Source organism: Mobula birostris, chromosome 12 (genome assembly GCF_030028105.1).
Source record: "Mobula birostris isolate sMobBir1 chromosome 12, sMobBir1.hap1, whole genome shotgun sequence".
NCBI classification, from domain to species: domain Eukaryota; kingdom Metazoa; phylum Chordata; class Chondrichthyes; order Myliobatiformes; family Myliobatidae; genus Mobula; species Mobula birostris.
Window position 1 is genome coordinate 11,169,931 of NC_092381.1, and position 23,872 is coordinate 11,193,802.

Genomic DNA, 23,872 nt, shown 5'->3' on the forward strand with positions numbered 1-23,872 from the left:
ACTAGACAGGTATATGGAGGAATTTAAGGTGAGGGGGTTATAGGCGAGGCAGGGTTTGTGGGTCAGCACAACATTGTGGTCTGAAGGGCCTGTACTGTGCTGTACTATTCTATGTTCCATATTCTATAAAAAGCCTAACGATGGTGATAACACAGAGACAGCTGAGGCCGAGACTGCAAAAAAAAAGAAAGCTTCCTTCAACAGAAAATACAATGAGTCGTACATAAAATATGGCTTTATTGCAACTGGTGACTCTCACGCTCCAAGCCCCCTGTGTGTGATGTGTGGAGACAAGCTGTCTAATGAGGCATGAAGCCCTCAAAACTGCTTCGGCACCTTGAGTCCCTGCACTTAAAGACAAACCCATTGAGTTTTTTGAGCAGAAAAAACGTGAGCAAACTGGACGGCTGTCTAGTTTCCCTACCCGAGTCAAAGAGGTTTCTCCTGAATGCCAGTCTACACACTGTGTCATACACAGGGAAATGCTAGCTAGCCGAAAAATGTCATCGGATCTTAACAGCATTTTGAGTGGCATTGTTGAAGTTATCAATCACATCAAAGCAAAAGCCCTGAGCTCACGTCTGTTTGAGCAGCTTTGCGAGGAAATGGATGCAGAGCACAAACGCCTTTTCTTACACATTGAACTCAGGTGGCTATCAAGGGGGAGAGCCCTGGCCAGGGTTTTTGAGTTAAGAGAGCAGCTACAGAGATATCTTTCAGGAAAAAAGTCACCAGTGGCAGCACACTTCAGTGACGAGGAGTGGATAGCAAAACTCGCTTATCTGTGTGACATCTTCAACCTGCTCAATGAACTCAATTTGTCACTTCGGGGGAGAATGACAACTGTCTTCAAGTTGGCAGATAAGGTGTCTGCTTTCAAAGGCAAACTGGAACTGTGGGGACAGCGAGTAGACAGGGGCATATTTGACATGTTCCCAACATTAGCTGGGATTTTGGGAGAGACTGAGGCTGTACCGTCCTTCTCACAGCTGGTGCGCGATCACCTGCCTTCGCTGTCGACAGAATATGAGTGTTACTTCCCAACAGCAAATGACCCAAGATGTGCAAAGGAATGGGTCCGTGACCTCTTTGTGAATGTCCCTGGTGAATCATCCATGTCAGCACGGGAAGAAGATCAACCCCTCAACCTTGCAAATGATGGTGGGCTGAAAAGTATGTTTGACATAACATCTCTGCCAGCATTCTGGACAAAAGTCAAGGCTGAATATCCTGAGATAGCCATGAAAGCGCTGAAAACTTTGCTTCTATTTCCAACATCATATCTCTGCGAAGTGGGATTTTCTGCAATGAATGCAATGAAAACTAAGTTGTGGAATAGACTGGACATAAAGAAACCCCTTCGAGTATCGCTGTCTCCCATCACCCCTTAATGGGACCATGTTGTTGCAGGGAAACAAGTCCAGGGCTCCCACTGATTCAGCGATATCAGTGGGATGATTTTATATGTTCATGCGAGGAATACATGTGCTGCGTGTTTAATATTAAATTCATTAGATAAACCCTTTTAGAAATAAAATTGAATGTAGTAGCCACTTATAAGTAACTTATAGTTGATTTATCACCTATATTCCAGTCGTGATTAACACCTCCCCGCACCCCCCCCCCCCACTGGTTGGCCGGTCCGCAAGAATATTGTCAATATTAAACAGGTCCGCGGTGCAAAAAAGGTTGGAGACCCCTGCTCTAATTGAGGCAGCTGATTCACATTTTGGGCTGGCTACATAAATAGCTCCTTGGTTTAGCTTCAGTTGCTGGATTGTTCCTGTCCAAACCCCTTGTCTGGATCCCTTCTCTGTCCTTTCCTCCTGAAGTCTTAACTTGCAACTAGCGTCTGAAGCCTTGCCTCGCCTCGCCTCGCCTCGCCTGGAGCCTCACCTCACCTGCAACTTTCGCCTGCACCACTGTTAAGTTCAGCTGTCAGAGCAAGACTACAGCCTTGCTGTGTCAGGATAAGAAGCTGTCTGTTGTTGTTTGGAACTGTCCCTCTGTGTCCATGCCTTCGCTAGGTAGGTCCGGCCGTTTGTCGCTACCTAGTGTTGGGAACTGTCTCTGTGTCCACGCCTTTGCTAGGTAGGTCCGGCCATTTACCGCTGCCTTGTGTTGGGAACTGTCTTTCTGTGTTCTGTGTATGAGTCCTGGCCCTATGTCCTGCTCCCTAGGAGGGGTCCTGACTCTGTGTAGAGTCCCGGCCCCAAGTTCTGTTCCCAAGAAAGGATCCTGGCTCTGTGTTCCATGTCTCTGTGTTCCTGTCTCCCTCGACCAAGTCAAGGCTTCGTGTTCTCGTCCTGTCCATGTGCCCCGTCCTGTGCTGGAGTTCCCTCGTCTTGCCCAGGAATCTCTCATTCTGTCCTGTAGCCTCGCCTAGTCCTGTCTCCCAAGACCACGTCATGTCTTTGCCTAGTACTGGAGTCTGAGCCCGAGTCAAGACCCAGAGTTTGGGTCCTTGTCCAGTCTCTGGCTCGGAGTCCGAATCCAAGCCACGTCATGTCCTCGCCTAGTTCCGGGGTCTGAGCGCGAGTCAAAACCCAGGTTCTGGGTCCTTGTCCAGTCTCCGACTCGGAGTCCAAGCCCAGGCTCCTAGTTCCCAGTTCCTAGTCCTGGTCCTGCTTGCCTAACCAGTGTCCTAGCCCAAGTCTGTGTTCTTGTCCCAGCTCCTAGTCTGCATCCAGTCACGTCCCTAACTCTAGTCCTGTCCTGTCCGGTTCCTGGTACTTCAGTGTCCATGTCTTGCATTTGGGTCCACCACCAACGCCCCCATTATGACAGATACATCTCTGTCTAAATGTGCAATGTGCAATTTATAGTAATTTGTAATAAATAGTATGTACAATAGAACAGTCAATATAACATAGAAATACAATTCTATCAGTGTGAATTAATCAGTCTGGTGGAAGAAGCTGTCCCAGAGCCTGCCGGTCCTGGTTTTTATGTTGCAATACCATTTCCCAGATTGTAGCAGTAGGAAAAGTTTGTGGTTGGGGTGACTCGTCTAAGCCCCTCTGCGCTGCAAACAACTCAGCTGTCTCTCTTACCAAAAAAATGTAGGCAGAAGGTTTCTCCCCTTCACCTGAAATATGCTCCTAATCCCTGTCATAAGTTCCGTTGGGCCTCCTATCATGCCAAAAACGTTTTATAGTGCTTGCCTGCGGAAGTGGCTAAGGGGTTCTCTGCCTTTAAGGACCTCACTACTTCAGCAACCGCACCTTTTAGGTTCTCTACCAGCCGTTGTCTTTTCACATCATTGGAGCACTGCCACTCATCCAACATCTCAGAGGTTTTCTCCGCCCAAATCTCATACTCCTCCTCCCCCCTCGGAGGTGGCCTCACACTCGAGAACATCCTCAGCCTATGATAACATGGATTCTCCTCCGGTGAACTTTGCCATTTATCCGCAAGGAACGTAAGGGCTGATACCGACTAGGAATTTTCACCCCTCGCTGGAGGACTCATTAGACCTTCCACTTCAGACCATTCCTTCCCCTCACTCCGCAGAAACGAGAGCAACTTGTCTTTAAAGTCTCTGCCCTCAGCTAGGGGAAACTCGGCTTCCAATACGGCACCCTCGCCGACATTCCCCTCTTCTCTAAAAGTATAGACAGCCCATGGCCCTGACTCTCTGGGTACTCCAATGGTACCAGGCAGATCCACTCCTGTTACGTCAGCAGTAGTGTGACCTAAAACAGAATCTTTGCCTGCTGTTTGATCAAACTGCTGCTCCATGATCGTAACTATCCCTTTAACAGTGTTTGAAACCCTAATCAGCAACTCATCTGGGCTGCTGATATCCACCCTGCTCAGAATACATCTCTAGCTACAGGTAATCTCTTTGAATCGCACCAATGCTTAATCCTGCAGCGTCCAATAACCACGTATCTTAACCCCTTTCCTGGACAATAGTTTAAAACAGGCTTAAACACAAACCCACTTAACCATTGTTTAGGGCAATCTCACATCATCCAACAAACTCGATCCAGGGTGATACGCCCACAACGAAACCCCGCTATCGTGGTGTCTCTGGAAACGGCTCGTTAGCCCCTGGCTGGAGCCACCATACTCAGCGCTGAGAAAACCCACCTTCCTTTGGCTTGATTCAAATAAGAATGAATACAACTTTGGTCCTGCCAAATCCCAGAAACTGGGATGTCTCGCCCACCCAAGCTCCAGTTTGTGTGAATGCTGTATGATTTACTGTCCCGTCGACATGAGATAACAGATCACACACTGCATAAAATTATAAAATAGACAATAGACAATAGGTGCAGGAGTAGGTCATTCAGCCCTTCGAGCCAGCACCACCATTCACTGTGATCATGGCTGATCATCCAATCAGTACCCTTTAAAGAAGCATATTTGTGGAAGTTAACTTAACAAAAGAGTTAGTAAAGAAAAGAAAGAAAAAAAAATGGTTCCATTATAATTGTGCACATGTTGGAGCTCAAATCTTCCAAAGCCATACTCACCGATCTTCAGTAGACTATTGTGTCTTGGTTCCACTGAATCGCGTTTCCCCACCGGATCGAATCCTACGTTAAGCTGACTAATAAAATCTCCGTTATTACACAACATTCAATCTAAGATGGCCTTTCCCCGAGTCAGCTCAAGCACAACCTACTCTAAAATGCCATCTCGTAGGCATTCAACAAATTCCCTCTTTTGCAATCTGACACCAACCCCCTTTTGTATTGAAGTCCCCCATTGCAATTGTGACATTGCCCTTATTACACGCCCTTTCCAGCTCCCTTTGCAATCTCACCCCAACATCCTGGCTTCTGTTTGGAAGCCTATATTTGATTCCCATAAAGGTTTTTTTTTCGCCCTTGCAGTTTCTTAACTCCACCCACAAAGATTCAACAGACATAGAAACATAGAAAATAGGTGCAGGAGTAGGCCATTCTGCCCTTCGAGCCTGCACCGCCATTTATTATGATCATGGCTGATCATCCAACTCAGAACCCCGCCCCAGCCTTCCCTCCATACCCCCTGATCCCCGTAGCCACAAGGGCCATATCTAACTCCCTCTTAAATATAGCCAATGTACTGGCCTCAACTGCTTCCTGTGGCAGAGAATTCCACAGATTCACCACTCTCTGTGTGAAGAAGTTTTTCCTAATCTCGGTCCTAAAAGGCTTCCCCTTTATCCTCAAACTGTGACTCCTCGTTCCGGACTTCCCCAACATCGGGAACAATCTTCCTGCATCTAGCCTGTCCAATCCCTTTAGGATTTTATACGTTTCAATCAGATCCCCCCTCAATCTTCTAAATTCCAACGAGTACAAGCCCAGTTCATCCAGTCTTTCTTCATATGAAAGTCCTGCCATCCCAGGAATCAATCTGGTGAACCTTCTTTGTACTCCCTCTATGGCAAGGATGTCTTTCCTCAGATTAGGGGACCAAAACTGCACACAATACTCCAGGTGTGGTCTCACCAAGGCCTTGTACAACTGCAGTAATACCTCCCTGCTCCTGTACTCAAATCCTCTCACTATAAATGCCAGCATACCATTCGCCTTTTTCACCGCCTGCTGTACCTGCATGCCCACTTTCAATGACTGGTGTATAATGACACCCAGGTCTCGTTGCACCTCCCCTTTTCCTAATCAGCCACCATTCAGATAATAATCTGTTTTCCTATTTTTGCTACCAAAGTGGATAACTTCACATTTATCCTCATTAAATTGCATCTGCCATGAATTTGCCCACTCACCCAACCTATCCAAGTCACTCTGCATCCTCTTAGCATCCTCCTCACAGCTAACACTGCCACCCAGCTTCGTGTCATCTGCAAACTTGGAGATGCTGCATTTAATTCCCTCATCCAAGTCATTAATATATATTGTAAACAACTGGGGTCCCAGCACTGAGCCTTGCGGTACCCCACTAGTCACCGCCTGCCATTCTGAAAAGGTCCCGTTTATTCCCACTCTTTGCTTCCTGTCTGCTAACCAATTCTCCATCCACATCAATACCTTACCCCCAATACCATGTGCTTTAAGTTTGCACACTAATCTCCTGTGTGGGACCTTGTCAAAAGCCTTTTGAAAATCCAACAGACAGGCAGGCTGGATAAATAAATAAATTTAGTAACAAATGTAAAGGAAGACCACATCAAAACAGCAAATCTCTCTCTCTCTCTCTCCAGAATGAGACATATTGAAGTGTTAACAAATTCTCGTCCTCACCCCTAATCAGTGGGTGGTCAATGGTCTGTGTACACCTGGTGGGCCAACAATCCTCTTTTGGAGCTGTATCTCCTCGGCTCCTTGACTTGAATGTTTTCTCCCCCAGCTGCTTTCAGATCTAGGGAGGGCTGGTGAGGAAATAAAGTGTTAAATACCGATCTGGCACTGCTCTTTGTGTGAAGGCACCTTTGTCACTGGCTGTAGCTACTTCTGAGCATTTACATGTGTTGACTTAATTGAAGCAAATGGACCAAGCTGAGCACTGATACTTTCCAGCGATCAATGACAAAAAACATCCTACTATTAACTCACCTCTCTCGCACTCCTCCTCCTTCATCCATGACCCACTGTTTTCTCCTATCAAATTCCTCTTCCACATATCATCTCACTTCATCACCCCTCCCCAACCTACCCACCTTCTCCCTCATCTGGTCTCACTTATCATTTGCCGGCTTGTCCTTTTTCCCCTCCCCCTATCCCCACCTTCTTATTCTGGCCTCTTCTCCTTTCTTTTTCAATCCTGATGAAGGGTGTTATCTTGAAACACCGACTGTTCATTCCCTTCAATCAATGCTGCCTGACCTGCTGAACTCCATTAGCATGTTGTGTGTGTGTGACTCATGTTAGGGTAGAATAGCTTACACAAGCCATTCAGAATGGGCAGACCATCCTCTTTCCAACCCAGTGCCCGAGAGGGGACCATGTCAGTAAATCAAAAGTTTGCTTCTCTCTTTCAATCAACCAGTGGAAGTACCTCTCCCTCCCCCACCTACCTCCATCAAAAGACCACTCTTGGCACAAGGATGAAAGAAACATGGAGGGGTATGCCAGAGGGAAATGTTAGCTTGATCTTGGAGTCCGTGAAAAGATTGGCACAACTTCGTGGGCTGAAGGGCCTGTACTGTGTTGTACTGGTCTATGTTCTATATCCTATGTAACTGGTCTGAGTGCCTCATTCATAGGCACATCAGACACTATGCTTTGTCAGTTACATCACTGAGGGAATGGGAATGAAATGTGCTGACGAGGGTATGTACACAACTGAAGCAGACACGATGATAATTTGATGAGGCCCACAAAACGACTTACTGAATTTGACATTTAGGTAAGTCACACATCGCTGAGAACAGAAAATGTAGCGACCCATTTTAATATTCAGGCATGTAGGAAGAATCAGGCTGTGAGGGTGTACAATTTGTCTCTCACTGTAAGTACGTAATCATTTCCAGAACATAAATTATTTTTGCAAACACATTTCACTTCAGCACCCAACAAGGATTATCCACTGAAGTGAAATGTGTGCTGGCATTTTTCCTAATTAGGGCATCTTTTCTAGTCATAGTTGGGCTCCACAGTAGTGTAGCGGTTAAAGTGATGCCATTACAGCGTAAGGTGTTCCAGAGTTCAGAGTTCAATTCCGGCGACATCCTGAAGGAGTTACTGTATGTCCTTTTTGTGGAATGTGTGAGTTTTCTCCAGGTCCAGTTTCCTCCCACAGTCCAAAGGTGTACCAGGTAGGTTAGTTGGTCATTGTGTGTTGTCTCTTGACTAGATTAGGGTTTATAGTGGTTGTGCGGTTGCTAAGGCTCAAAGAGCCAGAAGGCCCTACTCCGCGCTGCATCGCTAAAAAAATAAATATGAAAGCATTTGCTTCAGAGGTCTGGAGACTCCTGATGCAAGCAGCAATCCCCCAACATCCCTGTCACCAGGTTCAGATATGGCCCAAGAGCGGAGTGAGAGACACTGAAGCAGGTCGATAGTTCACAGACCTTAATGTGGACAGTGCTAAAGGGAAAATAAAACAATAAACGCTAGGCCAAACAGGGCCATTAACTAAGACTCTCAAATGGAAAAAGAAGTCACCACTGCTGATGAAAAGAACAACTAAATATAAAACGAATACCGCTAGTCTTCAGAGTCAGTTGGCTCGACAGTCCAATTTCTCAGGCAAGGCTGAATGCGAACAGGCAGCGATGCATTGCTATGCTGTGTCCAAGTCTCAACAAGCACTACGATGGAATGAATGGAGTTAAATACTATCGCAATGAAATAATTAGCTGACACGTGCATATTAACGAGCGCAATTGCCGTATTGCCGTATCTGCTCGCTGCCGAATCCATGGTCGTGACAATCCCATTACTGAAAGGCCTAGATAGAGTGCATGTGGAGAGGATGTTTTCAATAGTGGGGGAGTTTAGGAACAGAAGACACAGCCTCAGAATAGAGGGATGTCCTTTTGGAATTGAATTGAATTGACTTTATTACTTACATCCTTCACATACATGAGGAGTCAAAATCTTTACCTTGCATCTCCATCTAAATGTGCAATGTACAATTTATAGTAATTTGTAATAAATAGTATGTACAACAGGACAGTCAATATAACATAGAAATACAATTGTATCAGCGTGAGTTAATCAGTCTGAGTTCTCATGATCTGGGCTAGCTTGTCGTGTAGGGCAGTGTTCAACCCTCACTGTAAGACCATAAGCCACAGGAGCAGATTTAGATCATTGGTCCCTTTGAGTCTGCTTTGCCATTTCATCACAGCTAATTTATTATCTCTCTCAATCTCACTTTCCTGCCTTCTCCCCGTAACCTTTAATGCCCTGACTTATCAAGAAACCATCAACCTCCACTTTAAATATACTCAATGACTTGATTTCCACAGCCATCTATGGCAATGACTTCACCACCCTCTGGCTAAAGAAATTCCTCCTCATTTCTGTCCTAAGTGGACATCTCTCTGGTCTAAGGCTGTGCCCTCTGGTCCCAAACTCAGTCACTATTGGAAACACCTGCTCCACACCCACTGTAGTAAACATACACTCCATATTCAATAGGTCTCAATGAAATTTCCCCTCATTCTTCTAAACTCCATCGAGTACAGGCTGAAAGACATCAAACACACTCCTCATTCCCAGAATCATTCTTGTGAACCTCCTCTGGATTCTCTCCAATGTCAGCACTTATTTTCTTAGAAAAGGGGCCCAAAACTGCTTACAATATTCCAAGTGCGGTCTGACCAATGTCTTATAGAGCCTCAGCATTACATCCTTGCTATTATGTTTTAGTCCTCTTGAAGTAACGTTTGCTTTCCTTACCATTAATTCAACCCGCAAGTTAACCGTTAGGAAATCCTGCATGATGGCTCCCAAGTCCATTGGCACCTCTGATTTTTGAATTTTCTCCCTTTTGGAAAATAGTCAATGAGTTTATTCATTCTACCAAGGTGCATGCCATAGATGTCCTTGTACCATACAAGGCTGTATAGTACTTGTGACATCCCTGCCACTTCTTTGCCAATCTGTCTAAGTCCTTCTGCAGATTCCTTGCTTCCTCAACATTACCTATCTTCAGACCTTTCATCTTCCTAAGCATTTTCTCCTTAGTAATTGAAACAACACTCACTTCTGACCCCTAACACTTTAATTTCTGTCATACTGCTAGTGTCTTGCATGGTGACGATTGACACAAAATATTTATTAAGTTCCTCCACCTTTTCTTTGTCCCCCATTACTACTTCTCCAGCATCGTTTTCCAGTGGTCAGATATCCACTCTTTCCTGTCTGTTACTCTTTATATATTATTAAAAGCTTCTTGTCTCTTCATTTATGTTATTGGCTAGCTTCCTTCATATTTCATCTTTTCTCCCTTTATGGCTTTTTAATTGTCTTCCATTCGATTTTAAAAGCTTCCCAATCCTCTAACTTCCTACTAATTTTTGTTAGATTGTGTGCCTTCTTGTTAGTTTTTATGCTGTCTTTCACTTCACTTCATGACGTATGCCAGTGATATTAAATCTGATTCACTTGTCAGCCATAGTTGCATCATCCTGTGACTCCGAATTGTCCCTAGAAACTCCAGCCAATGTTGTTCTACCGACATCCTGGCTAGTATCCCCTTCCAAACAACTTTGGCCAGCTCCTCTCTCATGCTTCTGTAACTCCTTTTACTGCACTATAATACTCATACGTCTGACTTTATTTTCGCCCTCTTAAACTGCAGGGTGAATTCTATTATATTCTGATCACTAATTCCTTTCCATAATTGCCTTTCCCCTAGTGGGCTCAACCACAAGCTGTTCTAAAAAGTCACCTCATATGCATTCTACAAATTTCCTCTCTTGGGATCCAGCACAAACCTGATTTTCCCAATCTACCTGCATATTGAAATCCCACATGATGTTATATTGGAGGCCTGTATACAACTCCCATCAGAGTCTTCTCACCTTTGCTGTTTATTAAATCTATCCACAAGGATTCCACATCTTCTGATCCTATGTCACCTCTTTCTAACGATTTTATTTTATTTTTTGAAATGAAATTAAATCTAAATGCCAAAATACATGTAAACAATCTAGACGGTGTCTGCATGTTTACATTGTCTACATGTAGAGAGAACCAACTCCCTGTCAATCTTAAAGGGTAGGACCTCTAGAAGGCAACATATCATTAAAGATCCTTACCACTCAGGACATGCCCCTTTCTCATTACTACCACAGGGAAGAGATACAGGAGTCTGAAGACACACACTCAAGTTTTAGAAATAGCTTTTTCCTCTCCACTATTAGATTTCTGGGTAATCCTTGAACCCATGAATACCACCTCACTATTCCTGCCACTGATAAATTTTACGATTAACATCAGTGACAATAAACCTGATTCTGATTCCGATTCTGATCATTTTGGTTATTTCTTCAAAAGCTAGTTTAAATTTATGACACAGAATTTCTCATGCACAAAGTCATGCTGAATAATCCTAATCAGTTCTCACCTTTTCAAATGCCCTTCAGCGACAATGTATTATAATGTAGAAACACTAGAGATCTTTGTGGTCACATATGGTTACGACTTTGCCCTCACTTGCTGTCATTCTCTAACAATTATCTGAGCGTTTGGATTCACTTAAAGAACATAAAAACATAAGAAATAGGAGCAGGAGTAGGCCATCTGGCCCATCGCGCCTGCACCACCATTCAATAAGATCATGGCTGATCTGTCCGTAAACTCAGCTCCATCTACCTGCCTTTTCCCCATAACCCTTACTTCCCCTACTATATAAAGATCTATCTAACTGGTATCTTAAATATATTTAGTGAAGAAGCCTCAACTGCTTCCTTGGGCAGAGAATTCCACAGATTCACACTTCCTATCAGTTCCTCAGATTCTTCAGTGCAGCAGCCTATGCTGTTTGTTATGTAGGTGAATGATAAAGGTGTGAGGCAAGATCTATCTGTCTGGATGCATCTAGACCTCCTGTATGATAAGATGGACTCTTGGCCTCACAATCTACATCATTAAGAAATTGCACTTTATCGCTTACCTCCAAGACACTTTTTTTGGTGGCTTTTACACTTTACTGTAATTTTTGTTATTGTTTTACATTATTCTTCCTCAATGCACTCTGTGATGATCTGAGTTGTATAAATGTGACTGAAGGAACTGGAAAAGAGTTGTGAACACAGCTCAGTGCATCAGACAAACCAACCTCCCCTGCGTGAACACTGTCTATACTTTTTACTGCCTCAGAAGAGCAGCCAGCATCGTTAAAAGCCACAATCACCCCAGGTATTTTCTCTTCTCTCCTTTGCCATTGGGTAGAAGGTTTAAAAGCCTAAAAGCACACACCACTAATGTCAAGGACCGCATCTATCCTGCCGTTATATGACAATTGAACAATCCCCTAGCACAATAAGAAGGGCTTTTGCCCATACAGTTTACCTTGTTATGATTTTGGATGTTATTGTATTGATTCACCACCTGCATTGTACGTTCTCTATAACTTTAGCACTTTATTCTGCACTCTGTTATTGTGTTATTTTGTGTTGTTCCAATGATAGGTGGCAGGATGGAGATACATCTCTACCAAAGGAAGTGCAAGGTGCTCCTTCCCTCTGCTAGCCTGTAGGTCACTCTTGGGCCATCTGCTTAGCACCCCCCCCCCCGCCCACAATCAAGATCACGTGAAGCCATAGGAGCAGGCGGTGGATGATTGTAATGTTGATGACGATGTAACAAATTCATTGAGTCATAGGAAAGCATAGCATAGAAACAGGCCCTTCAGCCCATCTACTCCACGCTGAAACCATTTAAACTGCCTACTCCCGTTGACCTGCACCGATACCATAAACCTCCATACCCCGACCATCCATGTACCTACCCAAACTTCTCTTAAACATTGAGATCAAGCTTGCATCCACCAGTTGCACTGGAAGCTCGTTCCACACTCTCATGACCCTCTGAGTGAAGAAGCTTACCCTCATGTTCCCTTTATACTTTTCACCTTTCACCCTTAACCCATGACCTCTGGTTATTGTCCTACCCATCATCAGTGGAAAAGCCTGCTTGCATTTACCCTATCTATATCCCTCATAATTTCGTATACCTTAATCAAATCTTCCCTCACTCTCCTATATTCTAAGGAATAAAGTCCTAACCTATTCATTCTTTCCTTATAACTCAGGTCCTCCAGACCTGGCAACATCCTTGTAAATTTTCTCTGTACTTTTTCAATCTTATTTACACCTTTATTGTAGGTAGGTGACCAAAACTGCACACAATACTCCAAATTAGGCCTCACCAATGTCTTATAAAACTTCAACATAACATCCTGCCTCCTGTACTCAATAATTTGATTTATGAAGGCCAGTCTGCAAGATTCAAATAACAACAGAATACTGTAGATGTATTTTTTGGCTGTTGTATCATCTGCCCCATGATAGGGGGGGGACACGAGGTGCAGAAGAAAGAATGTCGAGGGTGGGACGGATATCTGATTATGCTGTCTGCTTTTCTGTGGCAGCAAGATGTGTATACAGAGTCTATGTAGGGAAATCTGCATTCCATTGCCACAGAAACATGCCGATCTCCACCAAGGAAATATTACATCTGCCAAAGCATCCTTCACCCACCTTTCAGCTAAAGTATGTTGTCAATTTAACACAATTGAATGTAATCAGGCTGAAATATGTTGTTGATTTAAAATATAATTGTGTTTGTCACAGAGCTGCCACTTTGTTCCCTGATGTAAAGCACTGAGAAACGTTGAAGGACATCACAGAGCACATTGTGACCAGTGAAACATTTCTGAAGTGCAGTCGCTGCTGTGCAAGGCCGCAGCTTGTCAGAGCTCAGATCAGGAAGGGGGAGAAGGCTCTGCTACATCTGCCTTTGCACCAAAAAAGGAGGGAAGCGGATGTGCTGGATATAGAGCCCTTCAGAAGCTCTTAATTACTTACTTACTTACCCATCAGCCCTACTTGGGCATAGGTCACCGACAGTGGCTTGCCTGAATCCTTGGTCCTGGGCCTATTTTTCACGTTGTCCCCAGGTGTAGTCCATCTTATAGTCGGATCCTTCCTCTTCCAGGGATGAGGTCTTTGGAGCTTCTGTAGTACTTGGTTTTCACGGGCATCTAGGAAACCCAGAACCTGTCAGAGTCGGAGTAATACAGGGCCTTCAGCCCATCCTGTTCATGCCAACCATGTTGGCCTCCTGAACTCATTCCACTTGCCTGCAATTGGACTGTATCCCTCTAAGTGTTTCTTATCTATGAACCTATCTAGGTGTCTTTTGAACACGATGTTATTTTTATTTTCTTTAGAGGTACAGCACAGTAGCGGACTTCCAGCTGAACCAACCTGCCTTGCCCAGTTGCACCCATGTGACCAATTAACCCACTAACCTGGATCTCTTCGGAAGGTGGGAGGAAACCCCTAATGCAAACCTCACAGGCATCTAGAAATCCAGAACCAATTGCCATAGAGTAACACAACACTATTGTTTGTTTATTTATTTATTTACTTTTTTATTATTTCCACAATTTAGGTTTTTTTACACATTGATTATATAGTTTTTCATAAAATCTATTGTATTTCTTTACCTTTCTATAAATACCTATAAGAAAATGAATCTCTGTGTAGTATATGATGGCATATACATACTTTGATAATAAATTTATTTTGACTTTTAACCTTTGAGGAGGAAACCAGGCCCTTCAGCCCAACTCAAACATGGTGACCCTGGTGCCCAACAAGCTGGTCCCACTTGCCTGTGTTTGGCCTATATCCCTCTTACCCCTCCTACCTACCTGTGTACTTATGCAGGTATCTTCCATCTGTAGAGGTCCACAGTTCCCACAATGGCCTCATCAGCAACCTCAGAAGTCACTAAGTACAGAGCAGGTAAACTGGTCTTGCATACTGTTCATACAGATTAGATCATTTTACAGTGCTTTGAGCTGGAACAAGGTAAAACAATAACAGAATGCAGAATAAAATGCAAAAGGTACAGAGAAAATGCAGTAATAAGGTGCAAGGTCGATTGTGAGGCCAAGAGTCTACCTTATCGTACAGGAGATCTGTTCCAAAGTCAGATAACAATGGGATAGATGGTAGTATGTGCTTCCAGGCTTTTGTATCTTCTGCCTGGGGTGTATGGGGTGTCAGGGAGGGGTAGCACCTCTGGTGGGGGAACATGTCGCATTTTTTTCAGGGCGGTTAGTCCACCTTTGGTCCCCACCTGGCACTCAGCTCTCACCTGTGGCTCCTCGTAGCTGTTTGCATGCGACAGCAGCCACACCCCGGGCAACGGCTTCGACAAGCCGGCTAAACAAGGTGAGGGTAGCCGACGGGTCTCAAACCCTCGGTGTGATAGGGAGTTGTCTATCGCAGCATGTGAAGACAGACTCCGGCGGATTGAGCGGACGAGACCAATACAAGGTCCAACGGTCAAGAAGGCGGTCTCTGCAAGCGTCGTGGAACATGTAGAGCAGGACAAGACACAGAAGACGTCCTGGTCATCCACTGCACCTAGTCCCATCTCCAGCTGCCTCAACTCTGTCTTGCCACTGGATCCAGATGGGAATTGGGAAGAGAGAGTGAGGCTGACGCTGCGCAACTCTCCCTCACTTAAATCCAAATCACGCGCTAGTCTCGACACCATCATAATGGTGTCGAGGTCCTCATCGACGTCAACGATGGATGAACAACCAACCATCTTCTGCCTGATAGGAAAGGGGAGAAGAGAGTACGTGCAGGGTGATAATGCTGTCTGCTTTACTAGGCAGTGACAGTGGAGGCAGAGTCACAGGGAGAACTTGCAAACTCCACATGGACAGCACCAGAGGTCAGTGAACCCAGGTTATTGGGGACAGCAGCCCTATTGACTGCACCTTTGGGCCATATATTGTAGGGTGGAATTTGACTGAGACTTTAGCCCACTGTGGAATAGCAGGTGTTAAAAAAAGTCTGTAATAGGCAGGGTGAGTGGGTCAGTTAATATTGCAACTGTTTAATACTGTAAGAGCCATGGGGTAGTATGGCAGCTCTTTAAAAGCCTGATTAGACTACCTTTGGAATATTGTGTTCTGGTTGTCCCATTATAGCAGGTGTTCCCAATCTGGGGTCCATGGACCCCTCAGTTAATGATAAGGCTCCACTGCATAAACAAGTCTGGAAACCCTTGCACTATAGGAAGGTTGTGGAAACTTTAGACAGAGTGCAATTGAGATTTATCAAGATGATGCTTGGGCTAGAGGGGATGTCTTATGAAGATAGTTGAGTAGGCCAGGGCTTTTCTCTTTTGAGCAAAGGAGATGAGAGGTGACTTGATGGAAGTGTATAAATTGATAAGAAGCATAGATAGAGTGGACAGCCAGAGCTTTTTTTTTCTTTTTCCAGGGCAGAAATGGCTAATATGAGTGGTCAATATTTAAGATGATTGGGGGAAAGTATAGGGGAAATACGAGAGGTAAGGTGTTTACACAGAATTGGTAAGTGTGTGGAACATACTGCCTGTGGTGGCGCTGGAGACAAGTACACTTGGGAGATTTAAGAAGCTCTTTGATAGGCACATAGTTGATAGAAAAATTCAGGGTTATGTGGAAGAGAACCTCCAAGAGGACCAGAACTTTACTGTAGGGTTTGAAGGCTTGCATGCCTCAAAGACCCAGAGAGCAGCGTTGGCTGGAGTCGGCCTTGTGCTTTGGCTATTGGTAGGGTCACCCATGCCAAACAGGTCAAAGGGTAGAGGCCAGATGAAGAGTGGTCCACCGATCCTCCAGGTCTGGGGGTTCAGCTCAGGGCTAACAACCCTGACTGGTCAAAAACCAATTGTTACAGAAACAACAATGAAGAATCCTTCTACATCTGCGTGCGATGGTATGGACAGACAGAGATGGAGAACGTTCACTGCTGCCCTAAAGGCCAGCAGCGTAATGGGCTGTAAGGAAGGAAGGGTTAGAGTGATCAAACTAAAGTAGGTTAAAATGAAGGTACAACATCTTGGGCCGAAAGGCCTGTACTATGCTGTAGTGTTCTATGTTCTATGTTTATTTTGAGGCCCTGGTATAATAACTGAAGAATATTGTCAATTTTACAAATATAAATGCAATCAACCTGAAATATATTGACGCTTATATTGATTTAAAATATAATTGTATCTGTCATGAAGCTGCCATTTTCTCCCTAATGTAAAATATTGAAGAAAAGAAATAAATGGAATGAGATTATTTTGCCAATCATCACTGCAGCTGAAGCAAGTCAAACTCCGAAGGCTCGTCACTAATGATATTCAGTGGATGCGTTACAGACAACCCTATACTTAGCTCATATCTCTGGAGACCTCAGTCTGCCCTGCTCGTTGAAGGAAAGAGAAGGTTTTCTCTATCTATTAGCTGTAAGATGTCAGACGGTATTTGAACGCTGGCAATCTTGGCCTTGTCTCTCGTAGAATTCCTGGAATTTTCTTCTCTGGCTTAGCCTGGGAAGCAGAGCTCTATCAGTAGAGCCATAAACTCATACAGAATAGAAAGCAGCCCTTTGGCTCAAATAAGACTATAAGACGTAGGAGCCGAATTAGGCCATTTGACCCATCAAGTCTGTTCCATCATTTCATCGTGGCTGATCCATTTATCCTCTTAAACCCATTATCCTGCCTTCTCCCCATGATCTATGACACCCTGACTAATCCAGAACCCATCAAACTCCTCCTTAAATGCACCCAGTAACGTGGCCTCCACAGTCACTCGTGGTAATGAATTTCACAGATTCACCACTCTCTGCCTAAAGAAATTCCTTCTAATCTCCATTCTAAATGGATATCCGTCTATTTTGAGTCTGTGTCCTCTGATCATAGACTCCCCCACCAAAGGAGGCGTCCTCTTCACATGCACTCTGTTAGACCTTTCAACATTCAATAGTTTTCAATGGGATCCCACCTCATTCCTGTAAATTCCAGCAAATACAGCCCCACAGTCTTCAATCACTGCTCATATGACAACCCTTTCATTCCCTGAATCATTCTCCTGAACCTGCTCTAAATTCTCTCCAATACTGACCAAGATTCCCAACTAAGCTAATCCTATTTGCTTGCAGTTTGCCCATATCCTTTTAAAACTTTCATATCCGTGTACATGTCCAAGTATATTTTAAAATGTTAAAGTACCTGCCTCAGCCACTTCCTCTGGCAACTCATTCCATGTACTGACCACTTACTACGTAAAAATTTTGCCCCCTCAGGTTCCTATTAATTCACTCCCCTCTCACCATGAAACTATACCCTCTGGTTCTTCATTCCCTAGCCCCGAGAAAAAGATTAGCTACACTTATATAACAATACAGCACAAAGCAGACCCTTTTGTCCACCATGTTGCATCGACCATTTTATCTACTTCAAGGTTAATTTACCTCAAATAAGACCACAATCTTACCATTGTTTGGAGGCTTATGTGCTTCAGTGACCCTGAGAGCTATGTTGGTTGGAGTCAGGGCTTTTTGCTTTGGCTCTTGGTAGGGTCACCCATGCCAAACAGGTCAAAGGGTAGAAGCCAGACTAAGAGTGGCCTCCAGGTTTCGGGGTTCAGCTCTGAGCTAATGACCCTGACTGGTAAAACAAAACTGTTACAGAAACAGCAATGAAGAATCCTTCTACATCTGAGTGGCCAAGGACATATAGAGATGGAGGACCTTCACTGCTGCCCTAAACACCAGCGGTGGAACGGCAGTAAGTAAGTAAGTAAAATCAATTTAACCCTTGTGTCCCACAAAGGTCTCCATTTTTCTTTCATCCATGTGCTTATCTAAGAGTCTCGTAAATGTCCCTAATGAATCTACCTTCACCATCGCTCTTGGCAGTGCATACAAAGCACCCACTATCCTCTGTGTAGCAAACTTACCTCTGACATCCCCCATATCTTCCTCCAATCACCTTAAAATTTTGCTTCCTTCTGTTAGTTATTTCTGCTCTGGGCTGTACATCTCCATTCTCTTGCACTCCAAAGAGAAAATCTCCTCTGCACCCTCTGTGAAGCTTCCACATCCTTCCAATAATGAGGTGACCAGAGTCGAACACAATACTTCAAGTGTGGTCTAGCCAGGGTTTTATAGAGCTGCAACATTACATCGTGGCTCTTGATCTCAATCCCCTGATTAATTGGCCAACACGCCACATAGTAACTTCTTAAACACCACATCACCTTGCGTGTCAACTTTGTGGGATCTATGGACATGGACCCCAAAATCCTTCTGTTCCTCCCTACTGCTGTGAATCCTGCCATTAACACTGTATTCTGCCTCCATGTTCAACCTTCCAAAGAGATTGGACTGGTATAGAAGTCCTCCTTCCCTCTCTCCTGTGGTCCACTCTCCTCTCCTATTGGGTTTCTTCTTCTCCAGGCCTTTACCTTTCTGATCCACCTGGCTTCACTCATCACCTTCCAGCTAACCTCCTTCCCCTCCGCCCACCTTTTTATTCTGGCGATTTCCCCCTTCCTGTTCAGTGTTAAAGAAGGCTGTTAGCCCGAAATGTTGACTGTTTGTTCATTTCCATCAATGCTGCCTGACCTGCTGAGTTCCTCCAGCATGTTGTGTGTGTCACTTCACATTTGTCCAGATTGATCTCCTTCTGCTATTCCACTGACCCCATCGATGTCTCACATAATTTTATAGACCTCTGTAAGTTCTCCCCTCATTCTTTTGTGCTCCATTGAGTGCAGTCCCAGACTGCTCACCCTCTCTCCTTAACTCAGTCTCTCGAGAGCCAGGTGACTACACCTCACACTAGATTACTCAGTAGATTACGTGCAGATTTCAAACACCCTGATCTACCATCATCATTCTGAACAATTGTGTACCAATCTACCTAAGGTAAGCAGAGTTATATGAAATTAATATGGTCGGAACAGGCAAAGTTAAAAGAATGGGGCTGCGCAGTGGCATAGTGGTTAATACAACGCTTAACCCGGGTTAAGCGTTAACTGGTTAACCCCGGTTCAACGTCTGCCGGTGCCTGTAAGGAGTTTGTACATTCTGCCCGTGACCATGTGGGTTTCCTGCAGGTGCTCTGGTTTCCTCCCACAGTCCAAAAACATAACAGGTAATTAGTCATTGTAAACTGTACTGTGTTTATGCCAGGATTAAATTGGGGGATTGTAGGGCAGTATGGTTCGAAGGGCTGAAGAGCCTATTCCACACTGGATCTCAACAAACAAACAAATAAATAAATAAACAAACAAACAGACAGACAGACCCATAAATAAGTAGATAGATAGATAGCAATCTGGCTGGCTTAGGCCCACATAAATTTCCTGGCCCATTACTGAATCACTCCCACACCACCAGATTCAGGAATAGCTACTTTCCTACAAGCATTGGGTTCTTAGTCTGACTGGCAGAACATTAACCCTACCTCAGCAATGGGACACTACTGACCACCTCTTGCACTAGCGTGGACTTGTCACCCAACATGTCTATGTTTTCTGTACACTTGGGTTTTGCATTTATGCAGTCATTTTTTCATTGCGTTATATAACCTTATGTATAACGGATGTTTCATTTATATTCTGCGTGTTGTTTGTACCTACATGCCTCTGATGCTACTGCAAGCTAGTTTTTTTTTAATCACATTGTACCTCAACTGTGGTGGGAGGTGGGGTGGACATACGTCTCTACCAAAGGAAGCATAAGGTGCTCCTTTCATGCAGGTTACCCATGGGCAAGGTGTAACACCTGCTTAGGCCCCCCAACAGGGTCTTGTGAAACCATGGGATCAGGTGGTGGATGGTCATATGAGTAGCTGGTGTATATCACCAGTCTTGGTTATGTGTCCACTGATGCCAGGCAGACAATCTCTGAAGAGTACGGATAATAGCTGGGTCCAGCCATCTTGTAAACACTCCACCCAGAAGGCAGCAATAGCAAACCACTTCTGCAGAAAAGTTTGACAAAAACAATCATGGTCATGGAAAGACCATGATGGCCCATGTTATATGACATGGCACATAACGAACGGACATCACTGTGTTTGTGAATATGGTGATAAACTCAATTTGACTTGACACAATTGTAGCACATCCACTTTACCATTTCTCCTCACGTAGTCACAAAGCATTTTATAGTTTGCCTCAGCTGCTGTGTGAGACCATACTCCCAGTTCCAGCTTCTCATTAGATATAACATGACTCCTAATTACTCCAAGCAACACACATCAAAGTTGCTGGTGAACGCAGCAGGCCAGGCAGCATCTCTAGGAAGAGGTGCAGTCGACGTTTCAGGCCGAGACCCTTCGTCAGGACTAACTGAAGGAAGAGTGGGCTGAGACCCTTCGTCAGGACTAACTGAAGGAAGAGCTCACTCTTCCTTCAGTTAGTCCTGATGAAGGGTCTCGGCCTGAAACGTCGACTGCACCTCTTCCTAGAGATGCTGCCTGGCCTGCTGCGTTCACCAGCAACTTTGATGTGTGTTGCTTGAATTTCCAGCATCTGCAGAATTCCTGTTGTTTGTGTCCTAATTACTCCTACAGGATTTAATGGGGCCCACCATAGATTTGTCTTCTCTAACTCTGGATTTCCCCAGAAGGTGACTGAAAACATCCACTTAATTGGGGGACGAAATTCATTGTAACTTGAAGTGTAGAAACATTGTTCACCTGTTCCCCAAGTAGATCTGTTATGTAGACATCTGACCACAAACAATTGAGATTATTGATATTGTAATCTGAAGCAACAAACTATCTGCTGGAGGAAATCAGCAGGACCTGATCCTCTGCTCTAAAAGCAAGCATATAAAAGCAAGGATGTCATGCAGAGTCCCTATAAGGAATTGGTCAAACCACATTTGGAGTATTGTGAGCAGTTTTGGGTCCTTTATTTAGGAAAGGATGCGCTGCTATTGGAGAGAATCTAGTGGAAATTCACGAGAATGATCCCAGGAATGAAAAGATTAACATATGAAGAATATTTGATGGCTCTGAGCCTTTACTCACTGGGAATTAAAAGAATGAGAAGAGATCTTATTAAAACCTATTGAATATTGAAAGGCCTGGATAGAAAAAAAGGAAAGAGAATGTTCTATAGTGGGGGAAATCTCAGACCAGAGGGCACAGCTTCCAAATATAAGGATATTCCTTTACACCAGAGATGAGGAGGAATTTCTTGATCCAGAGGTTGTGAATCTGTGGAATTTATTGCCAGACAGCCGTGGAGGCCAAGTCATTAGGAATACTTGAAGGAGTTATTGATGGGTTCATAATTAGTCAGAGTGTCAAAGGTTACAGGGAGAAGCCAGAAAAATGGGGTTGCAAAAAATAATAAATCAACCCAACTAAGATAGGATGGTGGAGATTTTTCAATGGGCTGAATGGCCTAATTCTACTCCTATATATTTTGCACATGATCTTATGGTCTTTTGATTTTAGATACAGCCTTCATCACTCAATTACACCCAAATGAACAATTAGCTTACTAACTTGTACATATTTAGAATTTGGGAGGGAAGTGGAGCACCTGGAGGAAAGACACATGGCCATGGGGGGAACATACAAACTCCTTAGAGACAGCTACGCAACTAAGTACTAGTCCATGTTCCAATTTCTAACTCAGAACAGAACTAAGGGAATCCCAGGAACGATATCTGATTGGTTCTGATGGAGACCTTGGGATGTTAGAGGGGAAACACTGAGTGAGATCCTGAGCTTATAGAGAGCAGTGTTCAGAGGTCACACAGATCGACTGGTACCTCTGGCATACTCTGGACCATAAGACCATGAGGTCATAAGACTTCAGAGCAGAATTAGGCCATTCAGCCAATCAAGTCTGCTCTGTCATGCCATCATGGCTGATTTATTATTTCTCTCAATTCCATTCTCCTACCTTCTCCCAATAACCTGTGACATCCTTGTTGATCAAGGACCTATCAACCTGCACTTTAAATATACCCGATGAACAGGCCTCTACAGCCATCTATGATAATAAATTTCACAGATTCACCAAGCTCTGACGAAAAAAATTCCTAATCATCTCTGTTCTAAATTCCTCATCTCTATTCTAAGTATGTGCCCTCTGGTGCTAGATCACCCATTATAGGAAACATCCTCTCCACATCCACTCAGGACAAATGAGTTTTAGATGGTTTATCAAGAGTCTAACAGTTTCACATTTCTGTTATCCTAGACCATTTAATTAACTGCTTGCAAATTGCCATTCATCCAGAGAGGATTAGAGCCCTTGTCTCAGTACCATCAGACCAGGCCTGTCGACCCTGGCCCAGTAACTTAGCAACCACCAGTTTAACAAGGTGCCATGAGAGGATGTAGATGTTTCACTCGGTTAAGGTAGAATCCAAAGCCAAACATTCCCAAATTTATGACACAATCCAGTCTGAGAACAGCTCTGGGTCCCACACATTAGGAACTCACATCCTTGGACAGAATACAAAATCAGTAAATACCAAAGAGCTGGCATCTCAAAATAGGTTGAACATCTGTCTTTTGCCCTCCACTTGCCTGATTCTGTAATGGATGTGTTAATTGCATTAGGATTATATTGGGCAGTTGGCAAACTATTAGAGATGTGATGAATTTTTTTTGTCTCTGGGTTGTAAGTTCAAATATTCAGAGATCTTTTGGCCACATCATGCAGACAGATGCTATAGCAGAGTACTGAAGAATTGTTGTGGCAGCATTTTTTACTGAATAACATGCAGTCATTGTTAACTTTATTAGGTACCTCCTGTACCTAATAAAGTGGCCAGTGAGTGTATGTTTGTGGTCTTCTGCTGATGTAGCCTATTTACTTCAAGGTTAATATATTAGGCATTCAGAGGTGCTTCTCTGCACACCACTGTTGTAACACGTGGTTATTGGAGTTACTATCACCTTCCTGTCAGCTTGAAACAGTCTGTTCATTCTCTTCTAACCGCTCTTAGTAACAAGGCATTTTCACCCACAGAACTGCCACACACTGAATGTTTTTCACTCCTCACACCATTCTCTGTACTTTGTCCATTAAAATCCTTGGAAATCAGCAGTTTCTGAGATACTCAAACCACCCCATCTGGCACCAACAATCATTCCACAGTCCAAATCACTTAGATCATATTTCTTCCCCATCGTGAAGTTCGATCTCAACAACAACTGAACCTCTTGACCAAGTCTGCAGGCTTTTATGCATTGAGCTGCTGCTACATGATTGGCTGATTAGATATTTGCATTAATGAGCAGGTGTACAGATGTGTTCAATAAGGTGGCCACTAAGAATATGAAATCCAAGTCTGATATTTTGATTTTATCCATGCATGGGAATGATGTGACCATTTGCTGAACAGCAAGCATTATCACCTATCGTTTACCACTGCAACTGAGAGGGTGAGTATTTTCAAGTTCCTCGATATACA